Genomic DNA, 20,076 nt, shown 5'->3' with positions numbered 1-20,076 from the left:
AAAGAGGCCTGAGGAGCCTAGCAGTGAGACCTTTGGGGAGGAGGGTGTTGTGCCTACTGTGATGGACCGCCGTTTTGATGCTTCGGGGTTCATAGATCAGCACTTGATGCCTGGAACGAAGCCATTTTTGATGAGTGTGATGTTTCGTTTCAAGCTAAGTCGGTGTATCGTGCCCTCCTCCGGTCTGCTGTTATTGTCCGGAAGGCTGAGCTTGTGATGGCTCAGGTCGGTTTGTTGGACAAGAAACTCCGTCATTCTCAAGATGAGGTGGCTAAGTTGAAAGAGCAGTTCGAAGCTGCCGAGGTAGCGAGAGAGAAGGCAGTGAAGTCTTCCGAGGAAGCTGGGGCGGAGATCCTCCTCCTTTTCGAGGTCGAGACTTCACTTCTTTCTCAACTGAGTGCGGAGCGGCAATGGGCTTCCGATGCGGGTTCTCAGGCTGCTGTGCTTCTTGGCGAGCTGGAGGTTTTGAAGGCCGAAGTTGCTGCTCTAAAGAAGGAGAAGATGGAGTTGTTGACCGATGCGAAGGGTGCGATCGTGGCCACCGAGGAAACGATGAGGGCTTAAGCTTTGGTGCTGGCTCCGGGTGTGGATGTGTCTGTAATGGGGCTTTCAAGACCATCCGTGATGGCCAAATCGTTGACCTTGAGTAGTTTTATTGTAACTTGTTATTTTGGTTTGTTTAAACTTTGGCTTATTTTGGATATTTGGTTGGCTGTGGGCCGTGTATTTTGATGTGTTTTGAACTCTGGGTCATGCCATCGTGGCCGCTTATAACTTGCTTTCCTTTTAATGACTCGTGTGGCCGTTTTGGGCTTTTATGTTTTATTTTGAGCCGTTTATATGTTTAAGCCGTTGTGACTTGGGAGCTTTGGTAGGCCGTTAGTGTTCGGGGATATCCGTGTGTTAGGCCCTGAGGGTGATTAGCTCTCGGTGTTTGTGGCCGTATCTCTATTCCGTTTTGGGAGGTAGAAGGGGAAAGGGTAAAACATAGTGGAATTTATTTGGGCCNTTTATAAAGTGTAAAATAAATGTAGTAAAGAAGTAAAGTCTGAGTAAAAAGAAAATAAAAAGATAAGGGAGGACCTAAGGTGGTCAAACTAAGTGTATTAGCGTCACAAGTTGGCGGCGTTCCATGTCCTCGGAATTTCGTCGCCGTTGAGTCGTTCGAGCTTGTATGCTTCCTTTCCGATTGTGGCTTTGATTCTGTACGGTCCTTCCCAATTGGGGGTGAGTTTCCCTTCCCCTGGGGTCGGGACTCCGATGTTATTTTGCCGTAGGACGAGGTCGTCGGGTGCGAATTCTCGTTTGATGACCCCGTGGTTGTACCTTGAGCTGATTCTTTGTTTTAGGGCTAGCTCTCTGAGATGGGCTATGCTTCTTACTTCGTCAGTGAGGTCTCGTTCTGCTTCTTCGTCGTTTCCTCCGATCGTTCTCCGTGGGCCGGGGTCTCCTATCTCTACTGGGATGACAGCCTCCACGCCGTATGTTAATCAGAAGGGGGTTTTTCCGGTGGCTGTTTGGGGGGTCGTTTGGTACGACCATAAGACTGATCCGAGTTCGTCAGCCCATAGTCCTTTGGCTTTGTCGAGCCGTTTCTTGAGTCCTTTGACGATTATTTTGTTTGCGGATTCCACCTGTCCGTTTGTTTGGGGTGTTCTACTGAGCTAAAATGGTGGGATATATGTAGCCCTTTTAGGAATTCTCTGAATTTTTTGTCAGCGAATTGGGTTCCGTTGTCCGAGATGACGATCTCCGGGATCCCGAATAGGGTGACGATCTGTCGCCAGAGAAATTTTCGACATTGGGTTGCCATGATGGAGGCCAGGGGCTCGGCCTCGATCCACTTAGTGTAATAGTCTATGGCGACGATGAGATATCGGAGTTGACCGGGTGCCGTGGGAAAGGGTTCGACAAGGTCGATCCCTCAGGTGCCGAATGGCTGCTCTGTCAATGTGATGCTGAGTTGGTATGGGGTGGCCTGGTGGATATTGGCGTGCCTTTGGCGTTTATCGCAGTTTTTTACTAACTGTATGGAGTCCCGGATAACCGTGGGCCAGAAGTAGCCGGCCCGGATGACTTTCTGGGCAAGGGTTTTACCTCTGATATGGTGGCCGCAACAACCTTCATGGATTTCGCGGAGTATGTACTCCGTGTCCCCGGGTTCGACGCATTTGAGCAGGGGTTGCGAGAATCTGCGTTTGTATAGTTGTCCTGCGACAACTATGTAGCTGGCGGCTTCCCTTTTTGTCCGTTTTTCCTCTTTGGGGTCTTCAGGTAGTGTTCTGTCGAGGAGATATTGTAGGATAGGGTGGGTCCATGATCCTCGGTTGGAGAGTGTCAGATAAGCGTTAGCCGTTGTTGATATGGATGGGGATCTAACGACTTCCTGAATTAACGACTTGTTGCCATGTCCTGGTTTGGTGCTGGCTAGTTTAGAGAGTAAGTCTGCCCTGACATTTCGTTCCCTAAGAACATGTTGTATGGTAACGTGATTGAATCCTTCTTTCAGTTCATTTACTTTGGCGAGGTATTGTCGAAGTAGGGGATCTCGTGTCTGGTAGTCTCCGTTAATCTGGGAGCTGACTACCTGGGAATCAGTATTTACTTCCAAGACTTTTGCTCCGACTTCCTTGGCTAGGGCTAGGCCTGCCAGGAGGGCCTCATATTCTGCTTGGTTATTTGAAACTGGAAACTCGTATTGCACTGACTATTCGATTGTGACCCCGTTTTGATTTTCGAGTATGACTCCAGCGCCTCCGGAGGTGATGTTTGATGAGCCGTTGACGTGTAGTTTTCATGATTCGGGGGTGTAGTTTTTCGGGGTCATTTCGGCGATAAAATCGGCCATGGCTTGTGCTTTGATTGCATTTCGGGGTTCGAACTTGATTTGGAACTGGGACAGCTTGATGGACCATGCTAGCATTCTTCCTGCTAGATCGGGTTTCTGTAGTACTTGTTTGACCGCTTGGTCGGTTCGGACCGTCACAAGATGAGCCTGGAAGTATTGTCGCAGGTGCCGAGAGGCCGTGAGAAGTGCAAAAGCTAACTTTTCTAGGAGTGAGTAGTGAGTTTCCGCGTCTTGCAGGACTTTGCTTATAAAGTATATGGGTTTCTGTTCTTTCTTCTCGTTTTTGCGGATGAGTGCCGCTGCGAGTGCTTCCTCCGTTATGGAGAGGTATAAGTAGAAGGTCTCCCCTGTTTGGGGTTTGGCTAGAATTGGTGGTTCTGCTAGGACTTTCTTGAAATGTTGGAATGCTTCTTCGCATTCTGCCTACCATTTGAAGGGGGCTCCCTTCTTCATCAGTCTGAAGAAGGGGATTTCTTTTTGAGCCGATGCTCCGAGAAAGCGGAATAGCGTCGTGAGTCGGCCGGTGAGCTTTTGGATGTCGTTAAGGTTTTTTGGGCTTGTTATTTCAAGGACGGCACGATATTTCTCTGGGTTCACTTCAACTCCGCGTTGTATGATCATAAAGCCGAGGAACTTCCCTGGCTCCATTTTGAAGGCACATTTTACCGGGTTGAGTCGCATCTGGTGCTTTCGTAGGATGTTCATTATGACCTTGAGGTTGCTGACGAGTTGTTCGCCGGATTCGGTCTTGGCGAACATGTCGTCTATGTAGACTTCTAATTTAGTTCCGGATAGGTCCTGGAATATGTTGTTAACGAGCCGTTGGTAGGTGGCTCCGGCGTTCTTCAAGCCAAAGCGCATGACTGTGTAGCAATACGTTCCGTCGGGGGTGACGAATGTCATTTTTTCTTCGTCGGGTCGGTGCATAGGTATTTGATTATAGCCGGAGTATGCGTCCATGAAGCTGAGGTACCGATGTCCGGATGCGGCGTCTACCAAACCGTCGATGTTTGGTAGGGGAGAGGCGTCTTTTGGGCTTGGCGAGCATGTCGTCTATGTAGACTTCTAGTTTGGTTCCGGACAGATTCTGGAATATCTTGTTGACAAGCCTTTGGTAGGTGGCCCCGGCGTTCTTTAGGCCGAAGGGCATGACTGTGTAGCAGTACGTCCCATCGGAGGTGATGAATGCTGTTTTTTCCTCATCCGGTTGGTGCATAGGTATTTGGTTGTAGCCAGAGTATGCGTCCATAAAGCTGAGGTATCGATGGCCGGACGCGGCGTCTACCAATCCGTCGATGTTTGGCAGGAAAAAGGCGTCTTTTGGACAGGTTTTGTTGAGGTCCGTGTAATCGACGCACATTCGCCATTTTCCGTGTAGGGTAGTTCTCTGATGAAGTTTGCTTCGAGTAGGGCTTTTACTTGTCTTTTGACCTCGGCCGCTCGGTCTGACGATATTTTTTGTCTCCTTTGTGCCACGGGTTTGGCATTGGGGTCCACGGCTAGCCGGTGGGACATTAAGTCAGGATCTATCCCAGGCATGTCGGCTGGTGTGAAAGCGAACAAGTTTCTGTTTTGTTTCAGGAATTGGGAAAGATCTTCTTTAAGGTCATATGGGAGGTTCCTGTTGATGAAGGTGTATTCGTCTTTGGTTTGCCCTACTTGTAGTTTTTCCATGTCGCCTTCTGGTTCTGGCCTAGGTTGGCCGTCTTGTCGGGCGTCCAGGTCGGCTAGGAATATTCCAGCCGTGTCGCGAGACTTTTTTCGTAAAGCCAGGCTAGTGTTGTCACATTCTGCCGCGACTTCCCAGTCTCCATGGATGGTCCCGATGGAGCCGTCTTCCGTTATGAATTTCATAAGGAGGTATTTGGTAAAGATGATGGCAGAGAAGACATTGATTGTTTTTCTCCCGAGGATGACGTTGTAGGCAGTGGAGTCTTTTAGGACCACGAATTCGGATAGAATTGTCATCCTTTGGTTGCCTGTTCCTATGGTGAGGGGGAGGGTGATAGAACCGTCCGGTTTAAGAAAGTTGTCCCCGAGTCCCGTGACGCCATTGTGGTGTGTTTGGAGATTTTCGTTGCGGAGCCCAAGCTTGTCGAAGGCTCCTCGGAAAAGGATGTTGGAGTCTGCGCCGGTGTCCACCAGTATTCTTCGAACTAGTCCCGTTCCGATTCTTGCCGAGATGACGAAAGGTGCGTCTTCGGCTGAGGTGCCGTGCTGGCAGTCCTCGGGTAGGAAAGTTATCGTTTTGTCGGTGGTGGTGGTTGGGGCTTGGTCTCTGACGGCCAGGACTTTGAGGTCCTTTTTTAGTGTTGATTTCGACTTGTCTGACACGTCTTTGCCTGTGATAACATTTACTTATTATGGTTGGGTCGTCTTCTGGACCTTCCCTAGGGGGTTGTTTTTGCGTCCTTCTCTTTCTGGCGACCTGTCTACTACCGCACGTTTTGGTTCTCTAATGATTTTGGCGAACTCTGGGAGCTTGCCGTCTCTTATGGCTTGTTCGAGGGCGTCTTTGAGGTCAAAACAGTCTTGTGTCCTTGATGACAAGTCATCTTAGCCTATTTTAACTAGTCTTTTTCTTTTGTTTTCATTAGAATTATGCACTTTCTTGAGCCATAAGCAAGCCAATTAGGTAGATTTTCATGCTTCCTATGATTTAATCAACCATGTATGAATTCATGCTATTTCATGAGGTTTTATGCTATAATTGTCACATATTATGAAAGAATGAATATCTCATGATTTTGAGCATAGCTTTGATGTGTTTGGTTGATTAATGATAGGTGAAGAAAGCTTGGAGAAAGGTTGAAGCAAGAAGGAATGGCTAGGAGTAAAGAGCAGACAATGAAATAAGTGAAATTGAACCAGGAAGCAAAAAGCTGGACCTAAAGTTGGCCAACGTTGGTGCAAAAGTTAGACCCCTAACTTTTGCACCAACGTGAGTATCAGCAAGTTATGTTGGCTGATATGAAAAGTTGGACCAAAAGTTAGACCCTAACTTTTGCTCCAACCTTTGGTCCAACTTTTGCAAAACTCCAACCCGGTTCAATTGGTTCACTTTGGTTCTTCTCCAAACTTTAAGAGCAATCAACCAAGGCCTCTTTCAACCCAATTCCACCAAGAGCAAAGGCCCAACTCAAGGCTTGAAGATCATTTGAAGAAAGTGTATAAATAGGATAGAATTCAAGTTCTTCGGGGAGCTTTTCCTTTGAATTTTCATAATAGTTTTCGGAGAGCTTTGGATATTGAGTGAACTTTAATTTCTTAGTCTTGGGGAAGGAGAATTCACTTCTCTTCCTCTTAGTTTTATTGCTTTCAATTTCAATTACAATTGTCTTGGATCTTGGGTTGGAGAATTGAAAAAATTCTGTTTCAATCTCATCCTTGGATCTCTCTGTTTTATTTACTGCTTGATTGAATTTAATTTCTGTTAATTGCTCTTCATCTACTTTCTTTGCAATTTACTTTTCCCTTGCAATTGTTCTTGTTGGATCAAGGAAGGTAGTGAGATCTAGACATGGTTTTCTAGTCTCTGGACCCCTGAGATCTGAAATTCCAATTTACATTCTGTTTTTACTTTTCATGTTCATTTACTTGTTTTGCTTCAGATTCGATTCAACCCAAACACTCTTCTACTTTTCTGTTTGATGCAATTTACTTTCCCTTGTTTAATTTCTGCAAATCCAACTCCCAATCCCCTTTACATTTCAAGCCATTTACATTTCTTGCACTTTAAGATTCCGCAATTTACATTTCTTGCACTCTAAGTTTCTGCCATTTAATTTCTTGTTCTTTAAGATTCAGCAATTTAATTTCCTGCCCTCTTTAATTTCATGCAATTTATATTCTGCAAATCACAAATCACCCAACCAAAACTTGATTCGCTTGACTAAATCAACCACTAAACTAAAATTGCTCAATCCTTCAATCCCTGTGGGATCGACCTCACTCCCGTGAGTTTTTATTACTTGATGCGACCCGGTACACTTGCCGGTTAGATTTGTGTGTTTTGGGAGAAATTTATTTTTCCACCAAAATACTCATCAGTCCTGTGCCCGTAACCTCGGTGGTAGTCACAATAAAAGGTTTTATTGCCGCCCGTTCTTTCTTTGAGTTGCCGGGCTTTTGGGATGATACCTCGATCCGCTATCTGGTGGTATATCTCAGTAATTGGGGCTGTTAGGGGTGTGTAATTAGAGAACTTGCCAATTCTGGGCGGTCGGTTTGTGCTTGTTGGCTTAGGGTGGTCCCTCTGATTTTCCCTGGGTGGGTGGTTATGCCGGGGTGCCGAGTTGCCGTGTTGGGCATTGCTGTGTTGCCGTTTATTGGCGGCGACGACCTGGCTGACCTCCTCGTCGTTGATGTAATCTCTGGCGACGTTCTGGATCTCGTGCATGGTCCATACTGGTTTGGTGGTAAGGTGTTTGCGAAATTCTTTGTTCATGAGCTCGTTGGTTAAACAGAGGCTTGCGACGGAATTCGTGAGTCCGTCGACCGTTAGGCATTCATCATTGAAGCGGTCGAGGTATTTTCTTGTGGATTCGTCTTGTTTCTGTGTGACCCCTAGTAGGCTGATGGGGTGTTTAGCTTTAGTGATTCTGGTTATAAATTGGGCCATGAACTTTCGTGAGATGTCGTGGAAGCTGGTTATGGATCCGTTTGGAAGGACGTTGAACCATTTGATTGCCGGTCCAGCTAGGGTTACCGGAAAAGCTCTGCATCGGACTGCGTCGGCTGCCCCTTCCAGGTTCATTCTGGCTTCGAAGGTCTTTAGATATTCCTGGAGATCTTTGGTTCCGTCATACTTCATGTCCGTGGGTTTATCGAAACCTTTGGGGAGTTTTCCTTTTAAGATCCTTTCTGTGAAGGGAGTAGCTCCCATTATTGTGTGGTCGTTTCTCGTTCGCTTGATTTCTCGGTGTCGTCGGTCGTCATCCGTGTGACTGGGGTCGCGAGAGGTACTGCAGTCGTATCTTTTGCTGTGTCACCGTTCTGGTGATTTGTCGCGTCTTTGGTCACGCGAGGTGCTTCTATCATGTCTCTTGGCGTGTCGCCGTTCTGGCGATCTGCCGTGGCGGGATCTGGATCTGGAGGTCACGTGACTTCCGTTTCTGATGTTGTGCTTTTCCTTGGTGGTAATCCGGCCTTCGAGTTCCTAAACTCGGTGGCAGAGTTCTTGGATTATTTGGGCCAACCTGTCTTCCGGATTCTCGGGATACCGGGTTTTTGTGACGATAGTAGCGTCTTCTTTGTCATGAACGGTGCTTGCTATCTGATGAGAGGAACTTTTGCATGGTCTAGAAATTTGCAGATAAATCCTCGTTGCAAGTATAGTTTCTAAACCATCAAAAGTCCTTTCATACAAACGTTTTGGTTGTCACAAGTAACAAACTCCTTTAAAATTGATAACCGAGTATTCAAACCTCAGGTCGTCTTCTCAAGGAACTGCAGGGAAGTATGTTCTTATTATTGGTTATGGAGATTGTAAATTGGGGTTTTGAGAATGAGGAGTGAATAGTTTAATTAGCGAATAAAGTAAATGAAGAACAAGCAATTTAAATGGCAAGTAAAATAAATAAATGACTGTAAATAAACTTTTGGCAAGGTATGAGAAACTAGAGGTCCTATCCTGGCTATCCTTATCAATGATGATGAGAATTGAATCTTAATTCCGCTTTGTTAACCTTTACTAAGATAAAGGAAGGTCAAGGGATTAATTGGATTGATATTCGGATCCTATTTTATTTTCTAAGAAAAGATTTGGATTCTTGAAGCTCAATTCAATTAACAAAGATAACAATTATCAAGCATGTTTGAGTTTGATAACTCCTGAGTTACTGATTTCTTAACCAAAACCAAAAGGAAAAAAGTAAATCTACTGGAATAAGAATGTCTTCAGATTAGGAATAATTGTAACTAATAAATAAAAGAAAGCAATATTAACTGAAATATCTCAAATAACATTAATCCAAAATAATAATCTGTAACATGGAAGAATTCATAAATTAAATTGCAAAAGTAAATAATCAACTAAAGTAATGAATAAAAGTAAAAGAGAAGCTTAAAGTAAAGGAACATTAAACCTGGGATCGAGAGTTACTCCTAAATTAAGAGAAATCCTAAATCCTAATCCCAAAAGAGAGAGAGAATCTCTCTCTAAACTAAATCTAAATCATGAAAACTAAACTAAAGTCGTCTCTCTATGAATGGATGCATTCCCTCACTTCATAACCTCTGGTCTATGCCTTCTAGACTTGGATTTGGGCCAAAAAGGGCTTCAGAAATCGCTGGGAGCGTTTTTTGCAATTTCTGGTGCGTGGCCTCTATCACGCGTCCGCGTGGGTCACGCGGTCGCGTCATTCGGAGCTTTTCTTGTCACGCGGTCGCGTCAGTCATGCGGCCGCGTCATATGTGTTTTGCTTAAGGCACGCGGTCGCGTTAGTCATGCGGCCGCGTCGCTGTTGATTCGCGCTTGGCATGCGTCCGCGTCGCCTATGCGATCGCGTGGATGCCAGTTTCTTTAGAAACTCCGTTTTGTGCTTTCCTTCCATTTTTGTATGTTTCCTTTCAATGCAACTACCTAGATGAATGATGCATCATGCAATTCTAATTTTTATTCACTTGTATATAAAGCTTGCATGTAGTTAAATTAATTCACATTCTCAAAGAGTCATGTATATATATAGCCAAACCTTAGATAGTGATAAAGTGCCTTTACAATTGAAATGGGAGAGAAAAGCATTTTATAAACTTGCAAGACAATTAATAATTTAAACAGAGATAAATGTTAATGAGCTATTGAACCCTTACTGGATTTTGTTTTTACTCTCTAATCACTCAGTGTTTATTGGGTTAATCACTCTATTCTTCTTTTTATTCTTACTTTCTATAACTTTGTTCTTCATCTAACTAATCAACAATCATAGAATATAGTCATACCAAAAATCATGAGGTCTTTAAGTAAGGTTGTAATGGGGCCAAGGTAAAGGTAAGGGTATATGTATAAGGCTGAGTGAGCTAATAAGTGAATCCTTAATTAGACTAAGATCTCACCTAACATACATATTTTCTAAATCAAAGCTTCTTTACCTATTTTCCATATTTTCTCACTTTTGATGTTACATGCTCATATCTCAATGTTTATTTTTATCCCATGTGCATTGCTTTATTTCACAATTGGGGAATTCTTTTTGTGTCCCCTTTACTGAAAAATAAAATCTTCTTCTTTTTTTTATTGCACATGGTAATTCAATTATTTTGATTTCACATGAGCATGCTTCCCAAAAATTCTTATTTTGAATTATTTTAATTCTTTTCTACCCTTTTGTTTTTTTCATCCATGTTCCCAATAGGTTTTCCCACATTTAAACTATACATAATTTTCTATCTTAAGCTAACCAAGGATTCAACTTGGGATTTTATTTTGTTTTTCTGCTTAAGGCTAGTAATGTGGCTAATAGAATAAAAGGGGATTTAAAGGCTCAAGGGGGCTAACAAGGGTGATGTAAAGGGTAGGCTATTTTGGGATAGGTGAGCTAAAATCAAATAATGGCCTCAATCACTCTCTTGGTATGTATTTCTAATCTATAATCGGACATATAGATTAAAACAAAGTAAAGAATACCAGAATATAAAAGAAGGGCGGAACACACAGGAATAAAAATTATGGTTTGAATGTAACCATACAATTAAGCTCAAAACTCACAGGCTATGTGTTCTCTAGCTCAAAAATCATTTATCAATTATGTATGTCATGCAGGTTTAGTTAAAAATTCCCATTATTCTCAATGTAAAACTTAAGGTGGCCTTAAAGTTCTAGTGTTTCTCCTTGATGAAATATTGTTTAATTAACTAACATGTAATGCTATATATACAAAGTGTGTGGATTGTTTTGATTCTGTTAAAGTCTCTAGTTTACTTCCTTTTTCTTTTCAATCTATTCCAAGTTATCTTATGCTAAAAAAGGGTAAACTATACTAATCAATCCACAATTTCTATAACTAATAAGTTAGAATTGCAACTAAACTAAGTGGCTAAAATATGAACTAAAAATGCAAAATGCAGAAATAGAGTATAAATACATGAAAATAGCAATGTATAAGTACTGCAAAATAAAAATAAAAAGAAAAATACAGAAAAATAGCAAAATAAATAAAAAGAGTATGTAGTGGTTCACCAAAAATATACGCCAGAGATGGTGACCTCCCCACACTTAAAATGTAGCATCGTCCCCGACGCTCACTCAAACAGGGTATGAAGGGGTGTCATCACTGGAAGGGTGGGTAGCTGGGGTCTCTGTGGTGGTGATCTGAGGGTCTGACTGCTGTGGAGGAGGTGCTGACTGGATAGGGATCTCGGGGTCTACAGCCTGAATCTGGGGCGGAGCCTCCTGATGGTGTGCTGCCTGCTGGGTGCCTGCTTGCTCTGCCTCGCTCTGTGGATGGGTCTCTGCCTCGGGATCATCCGCCTCCTCCTCAGATGCCTCGGATGGTGTGTCAGGCTCGGAGGGGATGTCACCAGATCGTATCATCAGCTTCAGGTGCTCATAGCGTCGCTTGTTGCGACGCTCCATCTGGTCAAGCCGTCGAAACAGGCGGTGCACTAGATGATAGATGGGCTCTGGGGCAGGTGGAGGTGCAGTGGTGGTGGCAGGTGTAGCTATAGAGGAAGAGGGGCCGGCAGATGGTGTGGCAGTGTCACCAGGAGCAGTGAGGAATGGAGGTCTGTAGCCCAAGGCCAGAAAGTTCCTGCTGTGCGGAATAATCTTCTTGCATTCTGTAGCAGGTGGCCTCTCATCAGCATCCTCCCAAGGCACGTCAGCTCGACAGCTTAGCTGTGTGATCAAATATGGAAAGGGAAGAGTGCCTCGGACGTAGACCCTGGCCATGTAGAACCGGATAAAGCGTGGCAGGTACAGGTCCTTACCCTCCATCACACACCATAGGAGGGTGATCATAGCGGTTGGTATCTCAGTCTCGTGAGTACTCGGCATAATGAAGTTGCTAAGTATCTGATGCCATAGCCAAGCCTCATCATTCAGGTAAATGCGCTTGATTCCCTTTGGCATGGTGGTGTTCTGACCCATAGTCCAAGGAACGGTTGGGTCAAGGGCTATCCGGGCCTTTACTGCATCCCAATCATATCGCATAAAGCGCATGTCTTCCTCAGCCTTCTGATAACCATCCAGCTGATCAGTCTTAGGAAGAAGCTTCAAAACATCCTCAATGGCCTCTTCAGTAACCAGAATCTGCTTCCCTCTGAGGTTCACTGCATCTAGGGAAGTCTTGAAGTAATTGCAGTAGAATTCTCTAACCCAAGATGCATTGACCTCAGTCAGAGGTCTCTCCAAGAAGAACCAGCCTCTTTGTTTGATCTGGTCAGAGGTGTATTGCTGGAGTTCTTCTGGGATCTTCAGAGCCCTCTCCAGGTATAGGTTCCTGGAGGTTGCAAACACCGGATACCTCATCTCACAGTATTGGTTTGCAAACTTTACTGGATCAGTAGCAGGGATTAGCTGGTCGGCCTTCTCCTGCGGGCTAAAATTTTTCTCCCGCAAGGAGGCATCATGAATGAGATCGATGATAGACATAGAGGCTTCTCCTCTTTTCCGTTTGCCAGTTGTTGCCTTTCCTTTCCCTTTTCTGTGGGAGTCCGACATCCTGAAAAACATAATTCAAGGATATAATAAAAATAGGAAAACAAGGAGGCAATTAACAAGAGAAGCACATAGTGGCAAAGGAGCAGGAGAGTAATGAATATGAGCTAAGTAAAAGTGCATTAAGGATTGAATAGGAGTTAAAAGTTTGAAAAGAAGAATTTACAATCCAAAATGGAATAGAATTCATGTGAAATAGAAAAATAAACATCATGCCTTGGTTAGAATATTAAGAGAAAGTGAAAGAAAATCGGAAAAGAAGTTTTTGAAAGGTTAGGTTGGTTAGAATTGAAAAAGAGTTTAGGAGGTGAAAATTAGTGAGTTAGTAGAAGTGGGTTAAAGTAAGCGGCATAATGAAAATATTCCAAGTAACAAGTATTCACAGTTAGAAGCGATAAGTAACTCATATCCAAACAAGTAAAACAGTTTGATGATGATTCGAATAGATACAGAGAAAGCAGAAATTTGGAATCAAACATCAAAAATGCAGTGTAGGAACCAGGAAATCAAAAAGGATAAGAAAATTTGCCCGGACATTCATGAATGGTTTGGTTAAAGCAGAGTAAAACAGATTTCAAAATGGCAAAACCAAAACATGAATGGAAACATTTTACAAAAATTTGGGCAGCATTCCGGCTAAAATTGGATTGTCCTGGAAAATAAACAGCAGTCAAATAGTTCATATGAATCAAAATTAAAGCTGTACTTATATATAAGGAATATAAACATGAAAATTCAGAGTAAAGAGTAGCATGAAACAAGAAATTATATCATATGAAGAAAACTAACAGCACAGCATCAGTAGAATTGCGAAAATAAAGAAATAAGAAACAAGAACAGTGCAATTAAACAAACCTAAATCCACTAACCACATCCTAGGCTACCTAACATCCTAAAATCCACTACAACATGCATATCTAACTAGCCTAAAGATGAACAATAATAGAAAAAAAATAGGAACCAACGACGAAAGGATAAAAGGGTGGCATTCGGCGGAACCTGGTAGGCGAACTAGCGAGAATGGGCAGAAAGGTGGCTGGGGGTGGTGGTGACGGCGTCTGGCGCGGCGAAAAAGGGCGGCGCGGTGGCGGTGCTGGGGGTGTTATAAATTTGAATCCACGCGGCCGCGTGAGGGACGCGGTCGCGTGGCTAGAGCGAAAAAAGGGTGTGACGCGATCGCGTGAATCACGCAATCGCGTGGAAGATAAAAAGAGAGAATGACGCGATCGCCTGGGGCATGTGATCGCGTCGCTGGAATTTGTGCTAAACGCACAAATCCAGCGTCGTTTCAGCGCAACTCTCTGTCTCCTTTTGGGGTGTGGTGCAATCCATGCGACACGATCGCGTCGCTCACGCGATCGCGTGGGATTGGTATTGTGCAAGTGACGCGATCGCGTGAGTGACGCGATCGCGTGGGTCAATTGTGCGAAACACACAATGACCGCACGATTCCAGCCTAACTTTCTGGACGTTGGATCTTTACGCCGATCTCCAGGTGACGCGGTCGCGTGGGTGACGCGGTCGTGTGGGTAATGTTTTACGCCGTTTGACGCGATCGCATGGATGATGCGGTCGCGTGGAGCACCTTCTCTCTTTTTTTTATGCAGTATGCAGAATGCAATGATTAATATGAATGCGATGCAAAATCTAGGTTCAATATTATAAAATAAAATAACACTTGAAAACAAACAAAACGAAATAAAAATTGAAAAATGAACGATCACACCATGGTGGGTTGTCTCCCACCTAGAACTTTTAGTTAAAGTCCTTAAGTTGGACATTAGAGGAGCTTCCTGTTATGGTGGCTTATGCTTAAATTCATCCAGAAATCTCCACCAATGCTTGGAATGCCAATAGCCTCCGGGATCCCAAACTAGGCACGTGAAGCTTCTGGGCCGCTTCAAACAGATTCTCAGACTCCCGGGGTGCGAATGTTAGCATAGATTTTAGGATCCCAAACTTTGCTTTTAAATCCGCCTTCATCTTGATCTATACTTTTCCATCTGGGCGGTTTAGAGATTAGATTCTCACCAGGATAACCAAACGTTTTCCGAGATCCATCCGGTTGATCATGATGCCAATCCGTGCACTTCAAGTTGAACCGTGGAACCTTATCGAACCTTGTGCACCAGCTCTGAGTACGAGCCATTTCCCTTTTACTCTTAAAGCCACAGAGAGCTCTAAGCTGGCCATCTGTTTCAAGCAAACCATATTCAAGTGGAAAAATACAGTTAAAAGTTAAGGATTGTACCCACTTGAAGCTTGTATTGGGTGGTAATGGCCTTGGGGTAGGTGGTTCCAGTGGTTCTGTGAGTTCTACTCCCTTGTGCTCTTCTGTGAAATTCTCCACTTCTTTGCAGAATTTTTCAAATGTAACATCATCCTGATCAAAGCCATCTATGTCTTCCTCATCACTTGAGTCATAAATGGGCGATTTAGAGAAATCTACCTCCGCGTCATCTTCGTATTCATCTGGGGAAGAGTCTTCGATCTCAGAGAATTCACTTGCGGATGCAAGTTCATTATCATCATCAAGGAAACTTGCTTCTGGAATTATCCTGTCTAGTTCTTCATAAAAGCTTAGCTTTGGAGGTTGTGCACTATCCTCCTTAGCATCAATTGTAACATCCTTGACAGAATTCTCCACAACTCTGGATTCCCATGGGGGTTCAGCGTCTCCTAAGTCTTCAACCAACTCTTCTTCTTCTACAGTGACAGCTTCCTCTACTTGTTCTAGTACGAAGTCAGGCTCTGTCATGTCCACTGGAGTCTCTAGTATCTCCTTCATGCTACGCTCTTCATTAGATTGTCCACATGGTGTTGTGGGACATCCTTGAATGTTCGAACGTCTGGCAAGTAATTGACTTATTGCTTGCTCCAGTTGATGAATAGTTGTTTGAAGTTGATCTGCTGTTTCCTTGAGGCGAATCTCTGATTCCCGGGGTGATAGGTTTGGACGTGGTACAGGGGGAAGTGGTGGTGTTTGGGAGTGATTGGATTGGAGCTGGGGTAAATGAGGATCATGTGGTGGTGAATGGTGAAAAGAAGCTTGTGAGCGTGGTGGTTCGAGGTTATGTTGAGAGGATGGTCTATAGGCACGTGGTAGGGCTTGTTGGTAGTTACAAGGTTGTCCACCATATCTTTCAGCTGGGTATGCATTGCAGAATGGTCTTTGTCCATGATATCTTGGAGGGTGTTGTTGCCTAAAGGGTTGATTAGGTCCTCTCGGCTCCATCCATCCTTGATTGGTTTGTCCTTGATGCATATTCCTGTTATAACTTTCATTCCTTTCAATAACATTAGAACCAAACTCAAAGCGAAAGGGGTGAGAATTCATAGTAGCTGATAAAAATAAAAGGGAAAAATAAAAACAAATAAACAAGTAAAAGAAGAATATTTACAATAACCAATAATAAGGCACACGATTGCAATTTCCCGGCAACGGCGCCATTTTGATGAGAGGAACTTTTGCGTGGTCTAGAAATTTGTAGATAAATCCTCGTTGCAAGTATAGTTTCTAAACCATCAAAAGTCCTTTCATACAAACGTTTTGGTTGTCACAAGTAACAAACCCCTTTAAAATTGATAACCGAGTATTCAAACCTCGGGTCGTCTTCTCAAGGAACTGCAGGGAAGTATATTCTTATTATTGGTTATGGAGATTGTAAATTGGGGTTTTGAGAATGAGGAGTGAATAGTTTAATTAGCGAATAAAGTAAATGAAGAACAAGCAATTTAAATGGCAAGTAAAATAAATAAATGACTATAAATAAACTTTTGGCAAGGTATGAGAAACTAGAGGTCCTATCCTGGCTATCCTTATCAATGATGATGTTGAATCTTAATTCCGCTTTGTTAACCTTTACTAAGATAAAGGAAGGTCAAGGGATTAATTGGATTGATCTTCGGATCCTATTTTATTTTCTAAGAAAAGATTGAGATTCTTGAAGCTCAATTCAATTAACAAAGATAACAATTATCAAGCATGTTTGAGTTTGATAACTCATGAGTTACTGATTTCTTAACCAAAACCAAAAGGAGAAAAGTAAATCTACTGGAATAAGAATGTCTTCAGATTGGGAATAATTGTAACTAATAAAAAAAAGAAAGCAATATTAACTGAAATACCTCAAATAACATTAATCCAAAATAATAATCTGTAACATGGAAGAATTCATAAATTAAATTGCAAAAGTAAATAATCAACTAAAGTAATGAATAAAAGTAAAAGAGAAGCTTAAAGTAAAGGAACATTAAACTTGGGATCGAGAGTTACTCCCGAATTAAGAGAAATCCTAAATCCTAATCCTAAAAGAGAGAGAGAATCTCTCTTTAAACTAAATCTAAATCATGAAAACTAAACTAAAGTCGTCTCTCTATGAATGGATGCATTCCCTCACTTCATAACCTCTGGTCTATGCCTTCTGGACTTGGATTTGGGCCAAAAAGAGCTTCAGAAATTGCTGGGAGCGTTTTCTGCAATTTCTGGTGCGTGACCTCTGTCACGCGTCCGCGTGGGTCACGCGGTCGCGTCATTCGGAGCTTTTCTTGTCACGCGGTCGCGTCAGTCATGCGGCCGCGTCGCTGTTGATTCGCGCTTGGCATGTGTCCGCGTCGCCCATGCGATCGCGTGGATGCCAGTTTCTTTAGAAACTCCGTTTTGTGCTTTCCTTCCATTTTTGTATGTTTCCTTTCCATCATTTAAGTCATTCCTGCCTTAGAATATCTGAAACTACTCAGCACACTAGTCACGGCATCGAATGGAATTAAAGGTAATTAAAATAATTAGTTTTAAACCATAGGAAACATATTTTTCACATACATCACATAATGAGGAAGGAAAAGTAAAACTATGCAATTAATATGAATAAGTGGGTGAAGAATTGAATAAATCACTCAAACTAAGCACAAAATATATCATAAAATATGGGTTTATCACTATCCTTCCGTGGGGTATGGTTTCTTGGTGTTCGGGGGTAGGGTTCCGCGTTCTGGAGTCGTCTTGGCGGCTGATGGAATGCTCTTCAAATCCGTCTGCCATTCCGGCTCAACCGGCGCTGTTCCCCACAAACGCGCCAATGTACAAGATGTCTCTGGTACGGGTTAAGAGATGGATCGGGAACTGGTGGGTTGAGGTGGATGTCGGATCACTTGACTGGAGCAATGGGGGGAAGTACCTGCAAAAACACTCCGACGCTCAAGTCAGAATGGATCTAAGAGGTATAGGGTATGTGGAATGAATGAATACCTGGAGGGACCTGGATCCTCTATTTATAGGTAATGGTAGCTATCTTATCTTATCTTGTTTGGCTAAGATAAAGGAGATGTTTGAATTCGAAAGTCGGTTAGGAGTCTTAGAGGGCCAGTTTCGGACCTTCTAGAAGAGCGATGCAGGTCGGATCCGGATAATCGGGTTTGGGTTTGATCCTGGGTCATGGATCCGTGGGTCGGATCCGTAACATTTTATAACACATAGGAATACTATATACATATAAAATATAAAATATTTTTAAATAAATTATAATAATATTTTTATATATTATTAATATTAAAATATAAATTAAAATAAAATAACAATGAAGTTTTTGAGAATATCGATTTCAAAAAAATTAGTCCTCAAAGAATAAAAACTACCAAATAAATTCTCAAAGATTACAAACATTGGACATGATTTGTCTCTGTAAATTTCTAATGTAAAAGTTAACGGAATTACTTATGTATACTGTTAAGAGAAAATTCCACTTCCCTCTCCTGCGAGATGTTAAAATGACACTTTCATTCCCTCTATTTTATAAATGTACATTCTCCTTCTTTCTAACTTTTAAAAAACCTCCTCTTTAATCCATTTTAAACTTTTTGTGTTAACTAATGTTAACTTTATTCATTTTTTAAGGAAAAAATTATTTTTTAAAAAAATATCCATTAACAAAAATTTTATTTTTTATCATTAAATTTTTCTTACCAAAATATCTTTTAATAAATTATTTTTTATTGATTAAATTGTATTTTTAAAAAATTTTAATAATTATATTATTTTTTTCTAAAAAAATTTTATTAATAATTTTTTTTATATTTTACTATTAATTTTTTGATATTAATGTATATTATTTTAACATTAAATAAAAAAATTTTACCATTGTTAATATGTATAACAATTAATATATTTTGATATTGAAAAATAATCTTACTAAGATTTTTTTAATATTAAAATAATATATATTGATATCGAAAAATTAATAGTAAAATATAAAAAAATTATTAACAAAAATTTTGGTAAAATCATAATTTAATAATTAAAAAATTATTGAAGGGTATCTTAGAAAAAAATAATTTAATTATTAAAAAATATTTTGGTAATTTAATTATTTAATTAATAAAAAAATAATTTATTAAAAGATATTTTAGTAAGCAAAATTTAATGATAAAAATAAAATTTTTGTTAATGGATATTTTTTCAAAAAATAATTTATTTTTTCTTAAAAAATAAATAAAGTTAACATTAGTTAACACAAAAAATTTAAAATGGATTAAAGATGAGATTTTTTAAAAGTTAGAAGGAAGAAAAATGTACATTTATAAAATAGAAAAGAGAAAAGTGTCATTTTAATATCTCGCAGAGAGGAGAACGGAATTTTTTCTACTGTTAATTTAGATTGATGTGTCTGTCTATGCCACATTGGAAATATTTCAAATGCTGTTGATAATTTAGTACTCCAATTTAATTGAGTTATAAGAGTAAACAAATTCTAATGGTCCAAATTCCCCATTTGAGCATTTCTAAGGTCAGTACCTTTTAAACTTTATCGCAAATTCGCAACACAATAGGAATGTGAAGGTACTCAACTTTATAATAAAATAAATTCTCCCCATTAAACTCGTTCTGAGCAAGAATTATTTCTCCATGAAATGCTTTAACAACAGCGTCATCCTCAGCTTCCATTTGTGCATGATCAGCTTTCTCATCATGAGGTGAGTTGCAATGTTGTTGTGTTGCGTGTATCTTAGGCCTAGTCCTAATATTCTTAACTCCATTACTCCTTCCACCTTTGTTGCTATTGCTAATAACATCACTCCTTACAATTTGCACATTCTTTTTCTTTTTTAAATAACACATTTCTTTTTTTAAATAACACATTTTATTTTTGGATTCTTCTTCCTTACTTTTCTTACAAGGACCTCCTCCTCATTAGTATCACCGTCTTCAAATTCAGATAATGGGACTTGTATAACTCATTTTTGACACTTTCATACCCACCATCATTAGTCTCATAATCAGAAATTGGAGGGTCACCAAATTCATTACATGCTATAACTAGGATTTATTGTAAATAAAAAAGATCTTTGATGAGTTATGAAGAAACACACAATATAAAAAAGGCTCCAATAATTCTAAACAATGTTGCTCCAATAATTTTAAGTTTGCAAAAATACGACACGTCGGTCTACATAATGGAACAACTAAGCATATCTGTTCCATTTCACAATGTCACTTGACGGAAGGATGTAACGTATATAACGTCCGCAATTCTTGAGAACTTATTTGGTAGCTTTTATTTTTTAAGAATTAATT

At 41.2% G+C, this 20,076-nt stretch overlaps 1 long non-coding RNA gene across 1 annotated transcript in view; it reads right to left on the bottom strand.

The window, feature by feature from the left end:
* Window positions 7,628-20,076, bottom strand: part of LOC110265527 — an 18,315-nt gene continuing 5,866 nt past the window's right edge. The window contains exon 3 of the long non-coding RNA XR_002351672.1: window positions 7,628-7,639. This is a non-coding gene — a long non-coding RNA (uncharacterized LOC110265527). The remainder of the gene's footprint in view (window positions 7,640-20,076) is intronic.

This window comes from Arachis ipaensis, chromosome B08 (assembly GCF_000816755.2).
Source record: "Arachis ipaensis cultivar K30076 chromosome B08, Araip1.1, whole genome shotgun sequence".
Lineage (NCBI taxonomy): Eukaryota > Viridiplantae > Streptophyta > Magnoliopsida > Fabales > Fabaceae > Arachis > Arachis ipaensis.
This window is presented reverse-complemented; position numbering and strand designations above follow the sequence as displayed.